General features: G+C 40.9%; 1 non-coding gene across 1 annotated transcript; it reads right to left on the bottom strand.

Moving 5' to 3' along the window:
- Window positions 1-585: 585 nt before the first annotated feature.
- Window positions 586-692, bottom strand: LOC112725147 (small nucleolar RNA R71). The gene has a single exon (XR_003164272.1). It is a non-coding gene; the product is annotated as a small nucleolar RNA R71 (small nucleolar RNA).
- Window positions 693-9,391: the final 8,699 nt, after the last annotated feature.

The following is a 9,391-nucleotide window of genomic DNA, read 5'->3' as shown; positions in this document are numbered from 1 at the left end:
CTTACCTATTAGCATAGAGAGTCTTCTTCTTTTCTTCTTTTTTCCTTGTTTATGACCAGGAACAGGAATAAGGAACTCCTCTTGACCCCGGATCATGAGCCTGAGAAGACTTTGAGGAGGCATTTACAGTAAGCTAAAGCACAGCACTCCGGAAGAGACCTTTCAGAAAGTTTTGAACAAGCACTGGAGGACATGGCCGAACCACAAGAGGATCCTGGAAAGGTCAGTGGTGACATCACCATGCCTACCTTTGACTTTTACGGCAGAAGCATTATTGTACCTGGTATTGGAGCTAACAATTTTGAGCTTAAGCCTCAGGTAGTTTCTTTTCTGTAGCAGAACTGCAAATTCCATGGACTTCCAATGGAAGATCCACATTAGTTCTTAGTAGAGTTCTTACAGATCTGTGATACTATAAAGACTAATGGAGTTAATCCTGAAGTCTACAAGCTTATGCTCTTTCCCTTTGCTCTAAGAGACAGAGCTAAGTTCTAGTTGGATGCCCAACCAAGAGAGAGTCTCGACTCTTGGGAAAAGCTAGTTAATGATTTTCTTGCTAAGTCCTTTCCTCCCCAAAGGATGAGCAAGATTAGAGTGGAAGTTTAAACCTTTAGACAGAGAGAAGGTGAATCCCTCTATAAAGCTTGGGAAAGATACAAGCAACAGATCAAGAGATGTCCTCCTGACATGCTCTCAGAGTGGTCCACCATAGGCGTGTTCTATGATGGTTTGTCTGAGATGTCCAAAATCTCATTGGATAGCTCTGCAGGTGGATCTCTCCATTTGTAGAAAAGGCCTGCAGAAGCTAGAGAACTCATTGAGATGGTCGTAAATAGCCAGTTCATGTACAATTCTAAAAGAAACCCTGTAAACCATGGAATCTCTCATAGGAAAGGAGTTCATGAAGTTGAGACTCTGAATGCCATCTTGGCTCAGAATAAGATCCTGACCCAATAGGTCAACATGATCTCTCAACATCTGACTGGGATGCAAACTGCTGCTGGCAGTAATCAGGGAGCTTCTCCTGAAGAAGAAGCTTATAATCCTGATCAACCTACCATGGAGGAGGTGAATTACATGGGAGAACCCTATGGAAATACTTACAATCCTTCATGGAGGAACCATCCTAACCTCTCATGGAAGGATCAACAGAAACCTCAGCAAGGTTTCAATCAAGGTGGTAGGAACTAGAATAGGTTCAATAACAGACCACTATTCCCATCTTCTCAAAGGAATATGGAGATATCTAAGCAGAGCTTTTCTTACTTAGCCATTCTAGTCTCCAGCCTCACTAAGACCACCCACAGTTTCATTAATGAAACAAGGTCCTCCGTTAGAAACTTGGAGGTACAGGTTGGTTAACGGAGTATGAGGATCCCTGAGACTGCTCCTGATACTCTTTCCAGCAACACTGAGGTTAATCTTAGAGAAGAGTGCAAGGCCATAACCATGGAGGTTGAAGCCGAAATAGAGGAGATTGGGAAGGTGTTGAACGCCAGTGAGGAAGCCTTCACTGGATGCTCAACACCCACAATGGTAGCAAGCCTGGCGTTAAACACCAGTGAGGAAGCCCTCTCTGGGCATTTAACGCCTATATTGGCAGAAAAGCTGGCATTGAATGCCAGCCAGGGAGCACTGGCTGGGCGTTCAATGACCAAACAGGAAGGCTTTCTGGCGTTGAACGCCAGAGAAGTACCCCTCACTGGGCGTTCAATGCTCAACCAAGCAGCCATTCTGGCGCTGAACGCCAGTGAGGAACCCCTCATTGGGCGTTCAACGCCCACCAGCCCAGGGAAGCTGGCGTTGAACGCCAGCAAGGACATCTCTGCTGGGTGTTCAACGCCCAGAATGCTAGAGGGACTGGCATTTAACGCCAGTCAGGGTGGACAGCAAGGGCATTTAATGCCCAATAAGCTGATAGAGCTGGCGTTAAACGTCAGCCCAAGAACACCCTTTGAGTGCCCGAATCCCACTCAAGAATCCTCTAGCCTAGGACCAAAGGAAACCATAAAGACAATTGAGGTTCCTTTGAATGCACTTCTGCAGTGCGTAAGTTCTGATGACTACTCATCCTCAAGTGAGGAGGAAGACACTAGGGAAGAGCAAGTTGCTCGCTTCCTAGGAGCTCTAATGAAGCTGAATACCAAGTTATTTGGTACAAAGCCTCTGGAGGAAGAACCTCCACTGCTTACCAAAGAACTCCATGCTTTGGTTCAGCAAGGGCTACCTCAGAAGCTTTCAGATCCTGGACGCTTCTTGATTCCTTGCACCATAGGCACTATGACCTTTGAAAAGCCTCTGTGTGACCTAGTGTCAAGTATTAACCTCATGCCACTCCCAGTAATGGAGAAGTTGAGAATCCTTGAGGTATAAGCTCCACACATCTCTTTAGAGATGGCAGACAGGACCATGAAGAAGCCATATGGCTTAGTGAGGATGTCTTGGTTAAGGTTGAAAATTACTACATTCCTGCAAACTTCATTGTCTTGGACAGTGGAGAAGATGAAGATGACTATGTCATCCTTGGAAGATCCTTCTTAGCTACTGCAAAAGCTTTGATTAATGTAGCTAAGAGAGAAATAGTTTTCCAATTAGGAGAGGACTACATCTTATTCAAGATGTCCACTCCTAATTTTCCCTCTGATAAGAAAGAGACAAATGTGCAACAGCTAGTGTGTCAACCCTCTCTTTCTATGCAGAGCTTTACAGAGCCCCCAGACATCAATTCTAAGTTTGGTGTTGGGCAGCCCTCAACAAGCTCTAAGCACAAAGGTACTAAGAAGAAAGTACCTAAAGACTGAAAGGACAAGAAAGTTCCTACTGAAGGCCTCTCACCTGGCATGAGAGTTATCTTCACTAAGAATCCAGTTCTACCACATACATTGAGTCGTGTCCTATCTCTGGAGCATGTAGAGCTCATTCATGAGAGGACAGGAAGGAAATTCACTGTAAGGGGCAAAAATCTGAGCCCATACTCTCCTCCAAAAGGAGCTAAAGGTCAAGCTAGTGACTTTAAAAGAGTGCTTGTTGGGAGGCAACCCAACTTTACTCAACTGCATTTATTTTTCATTTTTTTTTCAGTTTTTAGAGTCATGATCATGTGCATCAGTAAAAAGATAGAATTCACAGTAGTAAAAACAGAACACTCCGGAAAGAGTGTCAAAGTTGAACGCCAGTGAGGAAGTCCTCACTGGGCGTTCAATGCCCCAAGAGGGGAGCATTGCTGGCGTTAAACGACAGCTAGAGAGAAACCCCTGGGTATTCAAACGCTAGTGTAGAGAAGCAGGGAATCTAAATTCCCTAGTCTCTCAGGAATTGTGGGTCCCACAGCATCTTCATCTACCCTACCTACCCCCACCCATATCAAAATCAAATTCCTACCCAAAACCCACCCTATGGACGAACCTAACCCTACCCTTTTCCTATAAATACCCCACTTCATCACCCTTCATACACACACCTCTCATACACTAATACACCCACAAGGCCGAGCCCTTTCTCTCCCTCTCCCCCCTCTCTATTTTCTTCTTCTTCTTCTTCTCTGTTCTTCTATTTTTGCTCGAGGACGAGCAATGTTTTAAGTTTAGTGTTGAAAAAGTATAGCTTTTTCTTTTTGTTCTTTCCATTACCATTCATGGCACCCAAGGTTGGAAACTCCTCTAAGAAGAGGAAAGGAAAGGCAGTAGCCAATCCCACTGAATCTTGGGAGATGGAGAGATTCATCACCAAAGCCCACCAAGACCACTTTTATAAAGTAGTGGCTGAGAAGAAAGTGATCCCTGAGGTCCCTTTCATGCTCAAGAAGAATGAGTATCCGAAAATCCAAAGAGAGATCCGGAGAAGAGGTTGGGAAGTCCTAACCAATCCCATTCAAGAGATTGGGATTCTCATGGTGCAAGAGTTTTATGCTAATGCATGGGTTACTAAAATCCAAGGAATTGGATCACCATTGTCTGAGGAAGAATCTTAGATTTCAGCCCAGAAAGTGTGAGGTTAGTGTTCAACTTGCCTCTATTGCAAGGAGATCCTCACCCTTACACTAGGAGAGTCAACCATGATCAGAGATTGGATCAAGTGCTCTCAGATATCTGTGTATAAGGCGCACAGTGGAAAAGGGATTCCCAAGGCAAGCCCATTCAGCTAAGAAGGGTTGACCTTAAGCCCATAGCTAGAGGATGGTTAGAGTTCATCCAAAGATCCATCATCCCTACTAGCAACCGGTCAAAAGTGACTGTTGACAAAGCCATCATGATTCATTGTATCTCTGATTGGAACAGAGGTGGAAGTTCATGAGGTAATTCCTTAATAACTTTACAAGGTAGCTGAGAAGCCTCACACTAATGCCAGGTTGGCATCCCCACACCTCACCTGTCACCTATGCAATTCAGCTGGAATTGTCATAAATGGAGATGTCTCCATTGGGGAGGATAAGCCCATCATTAAGAAGCGAATGGAGCAAACTAGAGAGCATGCACAAGAGCCTGTGTAGCCTCCTCAGTATGTGATCCCTGAGATGCCTCAAGGGATGTATTTTCCTCCCCAAAGATATTGGGATCAATGGCAAATTTCTCTTGGAGAATTGAGCACTAACATGGAGCAATTGAGGATGGAGCGTCAAGAGCATGCTACCACCCTCAATGAAATCAGATAAGATCAAAGAGCCATAAGGGAAGACCAAAGGGCTATGAGGGAAAAGCAACAAAGGCAAAGGGATGACATAGAAGAGATCAAGCAGCACATTGGATCCTCAAGGAGGAGCACTAGACGCCACCATTAATGGTGGATTCGTTCTCTTTACACCCCTTTCCTGTTATTTTTCTATTTTCTATCTGTTTATTTATCTGTTCTCTTGTTCTACTTGTATGATCATTTGCATTGATGTCTTAAAAGTTGTAAAATGTTCCATATATCTCTCACCCTGCTTAAATAAAAATTTTTATCTAAAAAGAATTGAGAGATGCATAAATTTCAAGTTTAAAATAAGATTAGTTTAATTATTCTGATGTGGTGTCATTTGTTTTTATTTTCTGAATGTATGAAATAAACAGTGCATATTTGAAGTTGTAACTTTAGAATGTTAGCTCTTGAAAGAATAAGGTAAAAGAAAAAAAATTATTGATAATCTGAAAATTCTGAAAGTTGATTCTTGAAGCAAGAAAAAGTAGCAAAAATCAAAAGAAAAAGCATATTGCAAAAGAAAAAAAAATATGCATGCAAAATAGAAAAAAATGGCAAAAAGAAAAAAAAAAGCAGAAAACCCATTACTGCCCAAAAATGCAGGAAAAGGAGGGCAGATTGAAAAAGCCAGTAACCCTTTAAACCAAAAGGCAAGGGTAAAAGGACCAAAGGCTTTGAGCATTAATGGATAGGAGGGCTCAGAAGAATAAAATCCTAGCCTAAGCGACTAAATCAAGCTGTCCCTAACCATGTGCTTGTGGCATGAAGGTGTCAAGTGAAAAGCTTGAGACTGAGCGGTTAAAGTCGTGGTCCAAAATAAAAAGAGTGTGCTTAAGAACTCTGGACACCTCTATTTGGGAACTCTAGCAAAGCTGAGTCACAATCTGAAAAGGTTCATCCAGTTAAAGTGTTTGTGGCATTATTGTATCCAGTTGTAATATTGGAAAACAAGATGCTTAGAGTCATGGCCAAGACTCTGAAAGCTTTGTTCAAGAATCAAAATAAGCTTAACTAAGAGAGTTGATAATATCATCTGGACTCTAAGTTCCTAAGGATGCTAACATCTCTGAGTTTCAATAGATAGTGAGATGCCAAAACTATTCAGAAGCAAAAAGCTACTAAGTCCCGCTCATCTGATCGTAACTAAGCTTTATTTGAAACATAGAAATTTATTGTATCTTAATTTTCTTTTTATCCTACTGTGTTTTCAGTTGCTTGGGGACAAGCAACAGTTTAAGTTTAGTGTTGTGATGAGTGGATATTTTATACACTTTTTGACATCATTTTCATATAGTTTTTAGTAGTTTTATTTAGTTTTTATTAAGTTTTTATAGGTTTTAGTGTTAAATTCAGATTTTTGGATTCTACTACGAGTTTTTGTATTTTTGTAAAATTTCAGGTATTTTCTGGCTGAAATTGAGGAGCTGGAGCAGAAGTCTGATTTAGAGACAAAGAAAGCACTGCAGATGCTGTCCGGACATGGCCTGCATGCATTCGGAAGAGCTTTTTAGGAGTTACAGAAGTCCAAATGGAGCGCTCTCAACAGCTATGGACATTTGACTTCCAGAGCTTTCCAGCAATATATAATAGTTTATAGTTTGCTTCGGATTAGAAGGTCCAAAACTGGTGTCCAACGCCAGCTTCCTGCCCTCTTCCAGGAGTCCAGCGCCAAAAAGAGCAGAGACCAGTGTACAAACGCCCAAAGAGGACCCCCTAGCTGGTGTTCCTTGCTCAGAGACCTCATAGCACATGGATCTCATCAAAGCTCAGCCCAAACACTCACCAAGTGGGCCCCAGAAGTGAATTTTAGCACTAAATAGACTGTTTTACCCTTACGAGTCATCTATTTAGTATTTAAAGTGTATTTTACATAACATCAAAGACTTTCTTCGACATTTTTCACTATCATACACATTTATCATTGTGTTTTTACATCAGTATGAGTTTCTAAACCTCCTAGGTTGAGGGGAGAAGCCCTGCTGAGTCCTATGGATTAATAAAAGTACTACTGTTTCTCTTCGATCCGTGTTTGATTAATTCTAAGATGTATATTTGTACTTCATCATGGTGAATAGGATTATGTAACCAATTAGCTCTATTCATCACATTAAGACAAACGTGCTTAACAAACACCCACATTGACTTGGGTCAGAATGCGTCTTTCACCGGACAAGGACAACCAACAGCTTGAATATACATCTCTCAGACGGCTAATCCATGACTTCGTTGGGAACTTCTCGAGACATCAGTTTAGCCAATTTCTGGAGAGATTAGGATCTCTGTGGTAGAGGCTAGAACCCAAAGATACAGCATTCTCTGAGAGATTCGACCTTGTCAGTGGCATTTTGAGTAGGATCATGAAGGAGAATGGACTGTACGCACTTCATCCTCAAGTAGAGATGGATTCGCACTAAACCTAGGGTTCAGATCTGGAGGAGTATTGACAGCTGCTTAAACCAGTGTCAATCACAGACAGCCTGCCATTGAAGAAATCACTCATAAGCAAGGAGAGCAGTAGTACTAGAGTTAATTCAGAAAGACAAAGCAACTCCAACTCTCAACTCTATTCCTATTCCTATCCTTTAGCTTTATTACAATTTGGTATTCCTTTCACAATCAACAACCTTCTGATTTCGCCTGACTAAGACCTGCAAGATAACCATAGCTTGCTTCAAACCACAATCTCTGTGGGATCGACCCTGACTCGCTCAGGTAATACTTGGACGACGCAGTGCACTTGCTGGTACAACGGTACAAAGGTGTGTGGTTTTGTGCTACCATGCACCAATAATTCCCTGGTGCGTAAAATTAGAACTCGCGCAACTTAACTAGCAGGTGCACCGGATCATCCAAGTAATACCTCAGGTGAGTGAGGGTCGATCCCACAAGGATTGTCGGATTGAGCAAGCAGTGGTTATCCTATTTGACTTAGTCAGGCAAACAGTAAAGGTTGTTTGTAGGTGTAAAACTCATAAACAATAATAAGCAAATAAATAAGAAAAGCAATAAAAGGTTTGGTGTAAACAATGGTGAGAAAACAATTAAGGTTTCGGAAATATTTATCTTTCCAGATTAAAATCTCTTACAAACTATTTTAACAATGAGTTATTCATTCTATGTCAAACCATAAGTGATTAAACCCTAATCTCTTAGCGATTTAATCTCCTTTAATCCTTATCAAACGCCACTCTCGTAGTCACTCAATTCCAATTAGAGGGTTAAGCTCAGAAAACTAGTTTAACGCCACAAAAATTCTAATTACCCAAAGCTAACAGGATTATATGTCATATATCCCAATTAGTTCATGTAATTAGCAATTTAGGAGGAGTCTTTTCAAGCTGTAGCTCAAGCGAGATAACTCTCTCGAGAATCACAAGAGCTCATGTAGAAAGGGTCATACTCTAGTTCTACCCAGTCCATAAGATTAAGAACGAAAATAACACCTTAGAATTGAATCAAACATTAATTAAAATAGAAGAATAATAGTTCTAGTCTATAGAAATAAACAGTGCTCCTAACCTTAACCAGGAGGTTTAGTTGCTCATAACTTGCAGAGAAAAATAGGGTTCTGAAAAGTACGGGAAGGAAGAATATCCTAACCTAGTTGATCTTTTCCTTTAAATACTAACCTAAATAATAAATGCTAGTCCTAAAAGATGTTAATTGTAAATAAAAATTACAAAAAGAAAATAAAATAAAACTAATAAGTGCTAAATCTATTTGGTGGCCCAAAGAGGTGTGAAATGGGCTACCCTCTGGCGTTCAACTTCAAGACTGGGCGTTGAACGCCAAGGAGAGAGGTCTAAATTTGCTGGCCTATGCCCCCTGTTGGCGCCAAATGCCATGTGGGCATACAGCGCCTAGGGAGGGTGCTGCTAGCATTTTCCTTTCTTGCTCCAGGCTTCTCCAAATTGCTCCGAATTTTACCTAAAACCATAAAAGTACAAGAAAAACTCATATAAAAACAATATAAAGACAACTAGAAAAAGGGTATAAGATGCTCACGCATCATTGCCCTACCTGATTAGTCTGCACCAATCTAATTAATGTGTAATGCTAGTGACTATGCCATAGGCTCAGTCTTGGGGCAAATAAAAGACAAGTGGTTATATATAATTTATTGTGCAAGTTGTGTTTTACACGATGCACAAAAAAATTACACAACAACTGAGAAAGAATTCCTAGCCGTAGTATTTTCTTTTGATAAATTTAGATCTTATTTAATTGGTTCAAAAGTAATAGTCTACACTGATCATTTTGCTCTTAAGTATCTTTTGTCTAAACAAGATGCTAAGCCAAGATTGATAAGATGGGTGCTGTTGCTTTAAGAATTTGATGTTGAAATCCGGGATAAGAAGGGCCCAAAAAATCCTGTGGCAGACCTCCTGATGGATATTTTGGAAAACAAATTCCAATCACCTAAAACTCACCGGCAAGCATACCGGGTCGCATCAAGTAGTAAAACTCACTTAGAGTGAGGTCGATCCCACAGGGATTGATGGATCAAGCAACTTTAGTGGGTTATTAGTTTAGTCAAGCTAACATTGGTGAGTGATAATTGATGCAGCAGAAAGTAAATGACAAAAAAAATTAAAGTGCAGAAAGTAAATTGGACAGAAACTTAAAGAGCAAGAAAGTAAACTAGCTGAAACTTAAATGACAAGAAATGTAAATTGGATCAAATGTAAAGGGGATTGGGTGCAGGGAATTTAAA

This window comes from Arachis hypogaea, chromosome 11, assembly GCF_003086295.3.
Source record: "Arachis hypogaea cultivar Tifrunner chromosome 11, arahy.Tifrunner.gnm2.J5K5, whole genome shotgun sequence".
Lineage (NCBI taxonomy): Eukaryota > Viridiplantae > Streptophyta > Magnoliopsida > Fabales > Fabaceae > Arachis > Arachis hypogaea.
Note: the sequence above shows the minus strand (reverse complement) of the source record. Positions and strands in the feature narration are given on the sequence as shown.